Source organism: Buteo buteo, chromosome 26 (assembly GCF_964188355.1).
Source record: "Buteo buteo chromosome 26, bButBut1.hap1.1, whole genome shotgun sequence".
NCBI classification, from domain to species: Eukaryota; Metazoa; Chordata; class Aves; order Accipitriformes; family Accipitridae; genus Buteo; species Buteo buteo.
The window spans coordinates 8756168-8770050 of NC_134196.1; the positions used below are offsets into that span (position 1 = coordinate 8756168).

The 13883-nt window shown below is 36.7% G+C and overlaps 1 long non-coding RNA gene across 1 annotated transcript in view; it reads left to right on the forward strand.

The window, feature by feature from the left end:
* Positions 1–3866, forward strand: part of LOC142044989 (uncharacterized) — a 187283-nt gene extending 183417 nt beyond the window's left edge. The window contains exon 3 of the long non-coding RNA XR_012654479.1: positions 3804–3866. This is a non-coding gene — a long non-coding RNA (uncharacterized LOC142044989). The remainder of the gene's footprint in view (positions 1–3803) is intronic.
* The last annotated feature ends 10017 nt before the right edge of the window (positions 3867–13883 follow it).

Consider the following 13883-nt stretch of genomic DNA (forward strand, 5'->3'; position numbering starts at 1 on the left):
ATTCAGTAACCATGGAATTACAGTCTTTCAGGGAATTGCTTTGTGCTGACCAGGATCTAAATTTCTTTTTAAAGTTAAAATTGAGTTATTCTTCCCCTTGATTGTAAAACAGGCTTTCATATTGGTGATAAATGCAATATGAATGATTCATGGTTCTTCTGAAATGGAAAGATAAGCAACATCATAAAGAAATGGGGCATTAACATTAACGCTTTATTATACAAGACAGTATCAAAACTTTATATTCATGGGAATAAAGACATTGTTCAGTCCCTTTAGAGGATGAAGATTCTTTTTTAATCAAATGAGGGGAGTGTGGCTACAATCTTTGAAAAGCAGACAATGTACATTCTCACATATGGAATAATGAAATACACTAATTGAATAGTTATATTAATTAGCCAGTGGCAATCAGTGGATTCAGCTAAAAGATGCATTAAATAAATTGATGGTGGGAGGAGCAGAAAAAGAAAACCAAGACAAAAAACCCCATGCCTAAATAATCCCCTTCTATTCTTAGATAGCACCCCTAGAATTTGTTTTTCTATGTTCTTCCTGCTTCCTTAGTTTGTAAATGAAAAAAGTGTGAAATCAGAAGGATTTCATGATAAGAAACCATGCAAAACTATCCTGGAAGCAAACAGGTGCAATTAAAATGATGGATTTCCGTCATATACAGAAAAGGTTTGAACAGCGTAGTCTCAAACAATTTAGTCTTAAGAGCTATTCTTTGCCAACTGCTCTTGTCTTCCTGTATATCAAAAATAGTGGACTAACGCCGAGGGCTCTTGCTGCATTGCTAACAATATACAAATGGTTCACAGACTGAAAGTGGAAAATATAAGGAGAGAGAGGAAAAAGAAATGGAACTTCAAATCCATTTCAACAATAATATGAGAAAATAAGATACTTTATGTCTGGAATTTTGGAAAAGCCAGAACATAACAAAAGTTTGGTTGTTGTAAGAATTTCTTCTTCTGCTTAATATTTAAGGGTTATATATTTAAAACAGATGAGTGTTCATTTTTATAGTTTCCAAATGTGAAAAGCTGGAAATAATTAAGCTGTTATTTTCACAACATCTCATTTAAGCAAATAAATTTTTTCTTTGTTACAGCTAGGTGTTTAAAAAAAAGCATTACCTTTTTTCAAACTGGCAGCAATTATAGCCAGGTCAGGGGGAAGATCCTTGCACTAGGCTGGCAGATGCCTGAGAAACTTACTACAGCAAACTAAAATACAAGAATAAAAGATACAGCAGCTGCTGTATTTGATGGAAAGTACACAGTTGGATACTGCATAGCAAGCTTTTATCTGTGACTCTCATAAACTTAATGGAAGACAACTACTTCTGAATGGCTTTTTAAGGGCTAAACCCTTGTGTAATTTTGTATTTTCCATGAGGATAACTTAAATGAGTAATAGTATTGTTCCTGGTAAACCTTACTCCTAGTGACTTCTATAATTAATCTGTAAATGATAAATCATATAAGAGGAAAGCACATTATCTGAACTACATTAAACATGAACTGAGAGAAAATTTGCAGTTTATACCTGATTAGGTATTAAAGGCATTTTAGATAAGTCCTTTTGGAAATTACCATAAAGAGCTAAGGTAAAAGTCTGGTCTTAAAGAATCACAGACTGGTTGAGGTTAGAAAGGACCTCTGGAGGTCATCTTGCCCAACCCCCCTGCTCAAGCAAGGCCACCTAGGGCCAGTTGTCCAAGACTTTCTCCAGACGGCTTTTGAATATCTCCAAGGATGAAGACTCCACAACCGTTCTGGGCAGTCTTGCCAGTGCTCAGTCACCCTCACATTAAAAAAGTTTCCTGGTGTTCAGAGGGAACCTCCCATGTTTCAGATAGTCCTCAATGCCTCTTGTCCTGTCACTGGGCACCACTGAAAAGAGCCTGGCTCCATCCTCTTTGCACCTTCCATCAGGTTTTTATACACATTGATAAGATCCCCCCCGAGCCTTCTCTTCCCTAAGCTAAACAGTGCCATCTCTCTCAGCCTTTCCTCATAGAACAGATGCTCCAGTCTCTTAATCATCTTTGTGACTGTTCATTGGACTCTTTCCAGTAGCTCTTTATGTCTCTTCTACTGGAGAACCCAGAACTGGACACAGTGCTCCAGGTGTGGCCTCACCAGTGCTGAATAGATGGGAAGGATCCCCTCCCTTGACCTGCTGGCAATGCTGGACACTGTTAGCCTTTTTTGCCACAAGGACACATTGTTGGCTTATGTTCAGCTTGGTGTCCACCAGGACCCTCAGGTCCTTTTCTGCCAACTTGCTTTCCAGATGTACCGGTGCCTGGGATTGTTCCTCCCAAAGTGCAGGACATTGCACTTCCCTTTGTTTGAGGGAAGCCTGCTTGCAAGAATTGATTTCAAGTATGTTGGGAATGTCATCTATGGAAGGGTGTCATTTTGGGCCAAAGCTTGCTGTCTGGAGATTGCCTATAATTTTCCTTGCTTCAGATCTATAGACATATTATTAAGATATGGGGAAATGGTTAGCGACCTGCTACACCACTTAGACACACAAGTCTATGAGGCCAGATGGGATCCACGCAAGGGTACTGAGGGAGCTGGCAGAAGTGCTTGCCAAGCCACTTTCAATCATTTATCAGCAGTCCTGGCTAACTGGGGAGGTCCCAGTTGGCTGGAGGTTGGCAATCCTGACACCCATCTACAAGAAGGGCTGGAAGGAGGATCCAGAGAACTACAGACCTGTCAGTCTGACCTCGGTGCCAGGGAGTTAAGGAGCAGATCACCTTGAGTGCCATCACGCAGCATGTACAGGACAACCAGGTGATCAGGACAAGTCAGCATGGGTTTACAAAAAGCAGGTCCTGCTTGACTAACCTGGTCTCCTTCTATGACAAGGTGACCCACTTAGTGGATGAGGGAAAGGCTGTGGATGTTGTCTACCTAGACTTTAGTAAAGTCTTTGACACCATTTCCCACACCATTTTCCTGGAGAAACTGGCTGCTCATGGCTTAGATGGGCATACTCTTTGCTGGGTAAAAAACTGGCTGGATAGCTGAGCCCAAAGAGTGGTGGTGAATGGAGTTAAATCCAGTTGGTGGCCGGTCACAAGTGGTGTTCCCCAGGGCTCAGTATTGCGGCCAGTTCTGTTTAATATCTTTATCAATGATCTGGATGAGAGGATCAAGTGCACCCTCAGTGAGTATGCAGATGCCACCAATTTGGGGAGGAGGGTTGATCTGCCTGAGGGTAGGAAGGCTCTACAGAGGGCTCTGGACAGGCTGGATCAATGGAAGTGGTTGAGTCACCGTCCCTGGAGGTATTTAAAAGACGTAGATGTGACACTTAGGGACATGGTTTAGTGGTGGACTTAGCAGTACTAGGTTAACGGTTGGACTTCATGATCTTAAAGGTCTTTTCCAACCCAAACAATGCTATGATTCTTGATTTTTCATTGATTTCAACAGGATCAGAGTAACAGAGCATTTGGATCTTACTGTGATCCTGGGGTAGACTGAATACTGTAAGTATACTTCATGTGCTCTGACCTGTCTCATTCTGACACTGTATTTGAAACCTCTTGTACTGGAAAACAAAATTCCTTTTCCTGATATGAAATAAACTGAGAAGGATTTGTCCACCTCCAACTAGAAACAAAAAAAGGCTAAATCTTGTTTACTTATGTCAGTCCAGTATGAATAATTACAAGTATGGAATTTATCACATTGTCATCATTTGATTAATAAATCAGCCTAGGTTAAACAGCTTTATTAATTCAAGATTTTGGTTCTTTTCCCTGAAAATCATAGAGTGTATTCTTCTGTTGGAAAGTGTGATGGAGCCCTGCTTTCCTGGAGATGGCTGAACACCTGCCTGGTGATGGGAAGTGGTGAATGAATTCCTTGTGTTGCTTTGCTTGCGTGCATGGCTTTTGCTTTGCCTATTAAACTGTCTTTATCTCAGCCCACGAGTTTTCTCACTTTTTCTCTTCCGATTCTCTCTCCTATCCCACTGGATAGCTATGTGCTGCTTAGTTGCTGGCTGGGGTTAAACCACAACAGTTCTCAAGATGGTTAACAATAAACTGATAATCTTCCTAACACCATATGGCACTTAACAAAACACAGTAAAACTGATTTTTCAGTGTGTGGTTGGTGTTTTCTGTGAAATACTGTAAAGGATTCAGCAGCATTCATTCTATAAATATTTAATCACTGGCTTTGCTCTTTGCAGATTTTCATTTTTCTGGAGGCAGCATTTTGATGCAAGAAGCAGTGTTTTTCAATTTTTTTTCACCTTTCCTTATTAAGCTTCCAACCACTATTGTTATCATTCAGCTGTCTTCTGCTTGTAAATCCAAATTCATACAGATTATGAATCTGTTAGCAAAGTTTTAAGTGTGTATCATATTGTTATGCAACATTCTAGAAGTATCCAAGGGAAAACAAAACTGAAGGTAGCAGGACTTCACTTTATATACTGTCTACACCATCTTCATAAAAATCTGGAAATCATTGAGACACAGTAAGTATGGAACCCCATGAAGCCACTTACATGGACTTTTAGGAGTCAAATTGCACTTCAACATTTATGAATGTACTTGCCCATTTACTCTTCTCAATTTCTGTACTGCTTAGGGTATCCTGAATAATGTGTGTCCCAGAATATCTTACATTCGGGTTTTATTGAGTTGTGGACCCATGAAGTTATGAAAGTATAAAGTGTGCTTTCAAACTCAGGAGGGTGGTAGACTCAGCTTTATCTGTTTAGTCAGTGAGAAATCATTAGAATACTAAAGACTATTTGTTCAATCAGTGCCCGGGGGTTTTAAGCCTTTGGAATAGGTAACTAAAACCTGAAGGACGGCTTTGAAACTCTCATATACATGCAGACGTTGGTTTGAAAGATAGTGTGTCAAAACATAAAGGATTTAGTCAAATGTACTGGGAAATACCATGGGTGCTGAATTTTGAATTTGGGCTTGCTAAAACTAATGCTATGGTCTTTGAGCAAGCATGACTTCCCAGAAGTGATTAATTTTCAACAGAATACTCACTGGCTCTCTTGCCTCATGTTATGACAGTTTTTCAATAATATGGAAGGAAAATGAATAGATTTGGGAAAGTAAGAATATAGATAACATTTTGTAAGAACTACTTAACTGAATTTTCCCAATCCTTTTGTTTTATAGTTAATCGTTCTAAACTAGATAACATTAGTATAATTTTCAGTAGAACTAGATTGACAAATTAAACTATAGAAAACTTAAGTTCTTCCTGAAATACTCCATAATCTACTAACCGTATGTTGAAGACCTAATAATATAAATAGATACAATATATAAATACATACATAAATAAATATAAACAAAATAATAAATAAAATGAGAGAGAGTGAGAAATACAATCAAACACCTTCTTTATTTTGATCACTGCTTTCTTCTAAATGTTTCTTTAAAAAAAAAGCGAAGATACTTTACAGTAATTCAGATTCACTGCATTTTGTGAGACAAATTCTGAATGCCTGCGGTTAATTATCGGAACAGAAATCAAGTAAAGCTAACTAGTCCATAGGTGAACCAATGCCATTAGCTCACTGCACTTTAGGTTTTGGCTGGCTAAACTTGCTGATGTGGTCTTGCAATATGATTTTCCAGAGTATGATACTCATAGAGGAAAACTCTCAAGATGCAGCACCTAAACGGCAGGTCAACATGTTTGCTTTTAGTTTGTCGCTTGGAAAATAATATAATCATATTATCATAACTAGAGGTTACAGAAGATGAATGAGAGCTTCTGCTAATAAAAGCAGACTCCATTAGAACCTCCAGGACTGAAATACTGAGCTACCCATTCAGTTGCTTCTGAGGGCAGTATGTGAAAGAGTATCATTCATTTCTCCCTTTATAAAGGTGAAGATTTTAGTTTATTGTGTTTTTTATTAAATGCGTTGTGTAGGCTGAAAGAAAAAGAACATGTGTGAGTCTGGGAGAAAAAATATTAGTAAGAATATATTGAAATAAAAAATGAAGCATGTTTGTCATAAACTGAAGTTTTCTCTCATAGTGCTTGCTTTGTTAAATCAAGGTTTAGAAATCTATTTATAATGATTCTTTACTAGAATCAGGATGCAAAGCACTTTCACAGGTTTCATCAAGCATCCTAGTCAGCCTGGGCATGTTAATTCCTGAACAATAAATTTTATGAAAGAAAAAGGCTTTTGACAATGAATCATTAACTTCAAATCAAACATTTTCCAGAACAATCAGAAGCCTTCATTTCATTTCTTCAGCCCTCTTTAAGCTCAGAATTATCTTATGTAAGTTACACAACAATGAACTTTTAATCACATAGAAAAGGAATGTATTGAACCTTTGATCATCTTAAGGGTCATGGTCAGCTAATGTAAATTGTCAGAGCCCTGTTGAAACCTACAAGCTTAGGATGATTTACACAATCTGAGGAACTTAATTGGAAACATTTTGGTTTTAAGTTAGGTAGCTTATTTATTAAAATGTATTGAATGCAGTTTCATTAATTAAAAAAGGAGAAGGAAAATGAAGCAGTTTTACCTAGTTAATTAAGTATTTATTGTGGCCTATCTATACAATTGAATTTAAATTGAGATCATTTCTTGCCTGGATGTAGGTTTACTTACAATTATTTTTACAGTGATTTATTTTATGAAATAAGCAGAGGTTTACAATTTGGCCCAGGCACTTTTGTAGGTATCATCTTCAAACTAGGGCATGAGAATCGTGTCACCTTTGTGGTACAGTCCTGTCACCATAATAATTTTTATGTACTGAGAATTTTATGGAAAAGATCTAATTAGATACATCTAAGGTATTAGAAATATTCCAGTTACTACAGAGGACATGGATTAAGCCATTGGGTGAAAACCACCAGACTTCATCACTACAGGTCTAAAAGGATTCCCTAGTCTCCCTAGCCTGGCTGAAAAAAAGTTCAGAGAAGTTTATTTATGCAGTAACCTACACCCATAGTTTGTCACATGGGAGATAAAAATAACCTTCACAAATCATTTCATGGGTAAGAGTTTAGTTTTCAAGATCACTCAGGACAAGAGTTTCACATTTTTAACACCTTACAGTGGGCCAGCTCTTCAAATAACCAAGCAACAGATGCCATGTGCTTTCACAATCTGACCCCTGTACTGAGCAATAAAATCTTTAAAAGATCAAGGTCTTATTACCAAAGTAACCCTAACATTAAAGCTAATCATGGTATTTTTCATAATAAAATGTTGCCATTTTAATACTAGATAAAATATCTCAAACCTGTGTAGGTAATATTAGCTCATGATACTATCATTATCATTGACTTAAGTCTAGACACTTGAAGACTTCTTAAGAAGGCTGATATATCCAATAGGTTTCTTAATTTTGAGTTCCTTGGTCTGGGCACGTATCTCAGATTTGTCCCAGTCCCATGTTGAGGTGGAACAGTTTTCCCTCACAGGAGGTGACTGTCTTTCAGTCCAGTGAACAAGCACAGAGCAAGTTTCACAGGGATCTAATCTGCCCAACCAAGGGCCCAAGAGCCTGGCATCAACTGCAGCAATCACCCACTGTTAGTCCAGGTGTAGCTATATTTCAATAAGATGGAGAACCAAATATGTTGATGCAAAGAAAGAGAATAAGCAAGAGACAGGAAGAAAAAAAGAAAACAATTACTCTGGTTCTGTACCTTTCTTACCAGTTAGGTCATTTTTTAAAATTACATCTCAGAGATGTAAAGAGGTTACTAGGACTTTACAGCTTAGCAGTTGGCAGTTTCAAGGTAATGAAAATTAAGTTTCTTTAGTGAAAGAGAGTTAAATTGAATCACATTGGAGTTCAATTGCCACAGACTAAGAGTAGACACTGGGACAGTCGCTTTTAGGCAGTGATTGAACTAGTAGGAATCGAGCTCTTGCTTTAACAGTATTTCTGCAAATCTCCATAAAGAATAATTTAAAACTCAGCACCAACACAGAAGGCTTATTTTGTAAAATATACTTTCTTTACACTGGCAAGATCCTACCAAATTCAGTGGGAATTCTCATTCACAAGTCCAGTCTCTATCCAGCTGTCTATCTAGATTTTGGTTTTACTAGCTCATGTCAGCCCTTTTTAACTAGAAAACTAATTTTATTTCCCATGTCCCTGAAACAAATGTCATTCATTAAGAGATGATCTGAATGATTTAATTATGTTTTCTGCCATCACTCTCTGGTGCACTGTGGAGGTACTCAGTCATTCTCAGCTTGATTTTAGTTTGGTGACTAACAGGATCTGGCTATTTCCTCTTCTTCAAGTAAGGACAGAAATAGGCTTCACATGGTGGAAGTTACTGAGCATACTAAGCAGGATAAAACATTACAATTTGTTCTGTGAAGCAGAGAACTTGGACGTCGAATGACCTCCCAACAGTTTTTGATATTTTTTTACCTCATTCACATCCATGAACTGATTCAATAACTTTTCCCTCTTTTCTTTGTTTTTGTCTGTTTTCAGAAAAGGGAAAAACACATCTGCTGTATCTGAGTATCTGAATTTTGAAGCTGATGTTCTACAGTCATTTTAAATTCATAACTCCCCAGTATGTTTTCTTAGCTGAGATAGGGAAAGGATAGATAAGTATGTTTATGTGAAGCTTTCTTGAATATTCCCTGAAAAAGGATATAATCCAGCTCCCACTGAAATCAATCATTTCAATAGTCTGTGAATCAAGCTCAGAGAAATGAACTTCCTTTGTACTAGACAGCTTTAGATGTGATTTCAGAATAAGCAGCTGGAAATAAATGTGTAATCCTTACAAATGGTACTCTCAAAGGCAAAGCTTCCATTAACTTTAATGAGAGCAAATTTGAGCATATCATAGGAAAGAAGGGGACATGTGATAAAATTAAACAGCTGTACATTTAATACAAATAAAAGGAAATCTTTCCTAACTCAGAGTATAATCAACGTGTAGAGAAAACTTTCCACAGGAGGTCATCTAGGTGGCTAGATTTAACAAATGACTGGATAGCTTTGCAGCCATTATTAAAATTTGTTGCTATGCAAGCTTAAACAACGATGGGAGTAATCACATTTCAGGCTTCAGGGCTTAAGCTGATTGCTCATGAGGGTTAGAGAATAATCCATCTTCTCATTTCATATTACTCCAAATTTATTTAAGTGCCTTCTGAAAGAGGACAATTGATTGATTTCAAAACATGAGGTAGTGGTCACTAAGTCACAGAAACAATATAAAAGGAAGCAACCCCTGTAGTCCACATGCTTTGTGTTGGTTTTTGATTACATGCATGCTAATTTAAAGATAGGAGGCTGGGAGCTTACTGCATTGATGAATGACTCCATCGCAGTTCATATAGATTTCTTTTGTGGCTTGGAGACTGCAGAATACCTTATTAGAGCTTTTCTTCATGTCTGATAATTTCTTATACCCACAGTTATTGTTCTGTTTCATTCCAGAAAGCAAATAATGAAACAGATATTTTTAATCTTTAGGAAAGATACTCTTTATCAAAAAAAGTGTTAAATCATTTGTAAATGTTCTCAACACTGTTTAAAAAAACACTTGTGTCAAGTTTTTCCATCTTCTTTATAAAGCTATGATCAGGATATGATCTATTATAAGTAATTAAATTTGCAAAATACAACAAAACTGAGATAACATGAACTCATTTACTATAAAGGGGATTATTTTATAGAATATATGAATACGTAGTGTAGAAATTATCTTCTTTGCTGCATCTCACCAAATTTTATGATTGGATTTTTCTACAGGTAGTGTTGTGCAGGATATTCACTGTTATAAGACTATCAATGAAATAAGGGATTTTTTTGGTTTAGTATTATTATAACACGAAATCACTGTAAAATAGGTATAATGAACTTCATAAAATTTGGCTTATCCCTCTGCTGTATATACATTTCAGCAGCTGGCTAGACTTTCACTTTTAATCTTTTGTTGTAAAAACAGGTGCAAACTTCTTTCTTCAGAATGCCATTTACTGTGAGGCATGCAGGAAGCCGAAAAGTTTTTGCATTGGCTTCAAAATGTGAAAAAATCTGTGTATTTCCAAAGTGACTTTTTGGCTGTATCCTCCCACTGGAGGCATTATGACTAACTTGCTCCACCATTTCATCAGTGAAGATCATGGCCTTCAGACAGAATATTAGAGATGGTTCAAAGGAGACAAGGTTAATTTGGCAATTCAGATAAAAAAATATGGTGGGAAAACCTATAATGTGACATTGTTCTGGAAAACAATCAGCTTAAGCTGTTTCCACTCCTTCAATAAAGTTTGTCTGGCATATTCTAGCTGCTCTCATCTAGAAACATTAGATTGAATTACAGTTTATAAACATAAAACTATGTTACAATACCCACTACTGAGATTTCTTCAAACCCCAGGTGCAACTTTTGTTGTAAGCTCTTACCATATTCTGACAGCATACTGTATTGCATGACCAAGACCAGAAGTGCCAGGAATTAATATTGAGCCAAATATAGGTCAAATAAACTGTATAATGATAGGATATGAGATGGGATGGTTCAGATGTTCTTATACTGAGAACAGTACAATAGAGGACTACAGTGCAGTATTTCCCTTAAACTGCAGCCAGACTTTTCCCTCTCAAAATGCCCATTTGAAATCTAAATCAAGAGGATATGTATCCTGTTTGAATTTTATGGCTTGTTATTGATGCTCCTTTAGACATAACAATTTCAGAACATACAGAGTTTCAAAAACCTTGTGTCCTGGTGAGTCATGCATGGTGCTTAGTTGCTGGCTGGGGTTAAACCATGACACCTGGTTAGTTATTTTTATGTTTAATTATGTGCATGTAATGATTTCAGACAATTATTTGCTGCAATAATTTAGAACAATACAATGAGATTTTCAGAGTTACGTATGTTTAAAAAAATATATGCTTTAGATTTGCAAACTACCTGACCATCTCCTGGAATTTAGCCAGAATGACAAGATTTCATGTTTATAAAAGATATTGGAAGTGTAATCCCAAATGTCCACAACAGCTCAGTCCTTTATTTTCACATGCTACCAGCTGAATCAAGTAAATCCTCAGAGCTGAGAAAAGGAGCTTCAGTATACATCTGAAATATTTATAAAAGAAGTACCAAGTAATCTTAATAGGAATTGGACTTGCTGCACCACAGCACAATTCAGAGATTTAACTACATCAAAATCTTCTGTAGATGTATGTTAAATCATTGCCAGTGAATGACAAGGATCATAAAAACAATTTCTTTTATATAGACATTTTTTCTATAGCACCCACCCATTGCAGAGAAAAAGAGATTGATGCCAAAATTCTGTCAAATACTGACTTTGGCTGCAAAGCCAGGTGAAAAGTTCCCACCTCTTTCCTTCCCCTTGGCTCTCCACTCTTACTCTGGACTGTAGTTTGCCATCACTTTCTCACCACTATAGCAGTTCATGGAGATTGAATTCAAATAGAATAATCCTACTAAAAAATAACCCTTTTTTGAGATTTATTTTTAACCTGAGTCAGTCCAGGGTCTGGTTTATATTTACAGCAGATATGTAGGACCATTGAATGCTAGTACAGAGACAGCATAGAAAAGCTGAGGAAAGATCTTATTTCACTTTCAGAAATAAATGTATTTTTGAACGTCCTGAGATCTTGTTCCTGTTCCTATCAATATTAGAGAAGTAAACATGGGATCATATTGAAAACAGATTGACAATGGGACATGGGCAGTTGGAAGAATTCATAACCCTGAGGAAGACAACTAACCTATCTATGTGGTAAATGAAGAGAGTTAGGCATTTAGAACAGATGGAATACATTAGTGCCAGCATACTGGATAAACATCACAAGGAAACTAATACAAAATGCTGAGAGAGGAATACGAAAGATATCTGTACCTAATTTAAACCTTCCCTCCATATAGCATAGAAACTACTGAATCCTTTTTAGTTAGGCTCCTAATCTTTTTCTTTTAAAAACTGAACAGGGAGTCAGTTCTTTCTCTTCACAGGAAACTCCCAAATGAAATGCAATATTCTTTGTTTTCACCTGCTAATTCAGTGGCAAGGTACTTTCTCTTGCAGTGGGTTCCCTTCTTCAGGATCAGGGGATTCAAATGCACATCTCCCATGAAAATAGTATCCTCGGCAGAATGTGATTTATGCTGGAACTTCCAATCCCTGTATTTAGCATAGGTTGAAAAAATAGTGCAGTGCAGCAAGGATTTCTCATCCCAGGTGTGCACCTTAAGCAACAGACTGTCAGGTCACACTTAGTACTTTAGGTCCAATTAATACTTGATTGTTCCACCAGCAGGGAACAGATCTAATAAAGTTGTCATGAAGTTCCACTTCAAAACTGAGAACACTGAACTGGACAGATCAAGAACTTGAGAAGCCAAAGGAATTTTTGTTTTAATTATTTTGGGAGTTTCATATAATCATCTGTATGCTTTGTATGGTGACGGTTAAACAAAGGTGGTCAGTGGAATACAAAGAAACATTGCTAAAGCAATCAATGAAACACAGAAAAATGGGCCAAATCTTCAGCTGATTTAAACCCTAATGGCTGTATTGGCCAGCCCAGATTCTGCCTCAATATATTTTTTCTCACAAAAATAGTAAACAGAACATTGGGCTGTATGCTGAAAAATTAGGGAAAGATTAAATATAGGTTTTGCCTTCATTTGAAGCCCACAATGTTTTCAGGGAAATTAGTTTTTAGATCCAAATTTTCTTTGTGAGTTCTCAAACATGATCTGACACCATGCAAACATGTATATGTCCTATTTATGGAAAACCTTTTAGTATTTATTTTACAAACATATTTCATATGTGCTTTGCAATGCTGAAAATAGGTTATCTTTCCTGTTACAACAGTTCTGTTTTGGTGCTAGTCACTGACTCGCTCTGAAGATCATTCAAAGACAGAAAACTTTTCATATGGGCCAAATGTCTAAAGTATAAACTACATCTCCATGACTCCAGGAACGAAGAGGGGATTTTCCAAGAAGTAGTAAGACAAGTAGAGAAAAATGTTACTATGAAGTGGACCACTTTTATCCAAAGGTATTGTGCTAAGTTAGATAAAACAAGGACATCCACCCAAACCACTCAAGTTAACAGAAATCCAAGGTATGCACAGAATCCTATTATCTGTGGATGATATCTTGGATTTTGTCAGGAAGGATGGCTTTTTTAATCCCTTTTGGTGTTTTCTCATAAGTGTTCCTTTGGATATATGCACATGCCATTGTAGTCTCATGTAGACCTCAGTAAATGATGAAACCTGCGGATCATACTGGAAAATACTAGCTGACTATAGCGGAAGTTAGAATGTGCCTTTGCTTCCATAGATTAGACAGAGGCTGATGATGTATTTTATTCAGACAATGCTTCCAATAGCTTCACTGAAAGAGATACCTGAAAAAATACATACTGTGGCATGCCTTATGTCTTCATTTTGGATTAGAGTGCTGGAAGGTCTTTCACAGAGTTCTTCAAAGAATATATTTAACTTTAATCTGAAAAGAAAGACAGAAATAGCTATGGAGACACCTCTGCCCTTTTCTGAAATTAACTTATATGCATTTCTGTTAATAGTGTTCTATTTCTGCCGCCACAGTATCCAACAGTGTAACAGACATCAAGTCTGGAATACATCTGAGGTTACAAAGACAATAATGAAATTCTTTATCAGACTTTTTTTTTTAAATGATCTTGCTGTAGACAAAGTAATAAACACTCTGTATTACTGCTTAGATACAGCAAAACCACATCCTTTCATCATCACCTCTACTAAATCTAGTTTCCAAACAGATGGAATTAAATGTTCTGTTATATTTTCCCCACTTTAGGAG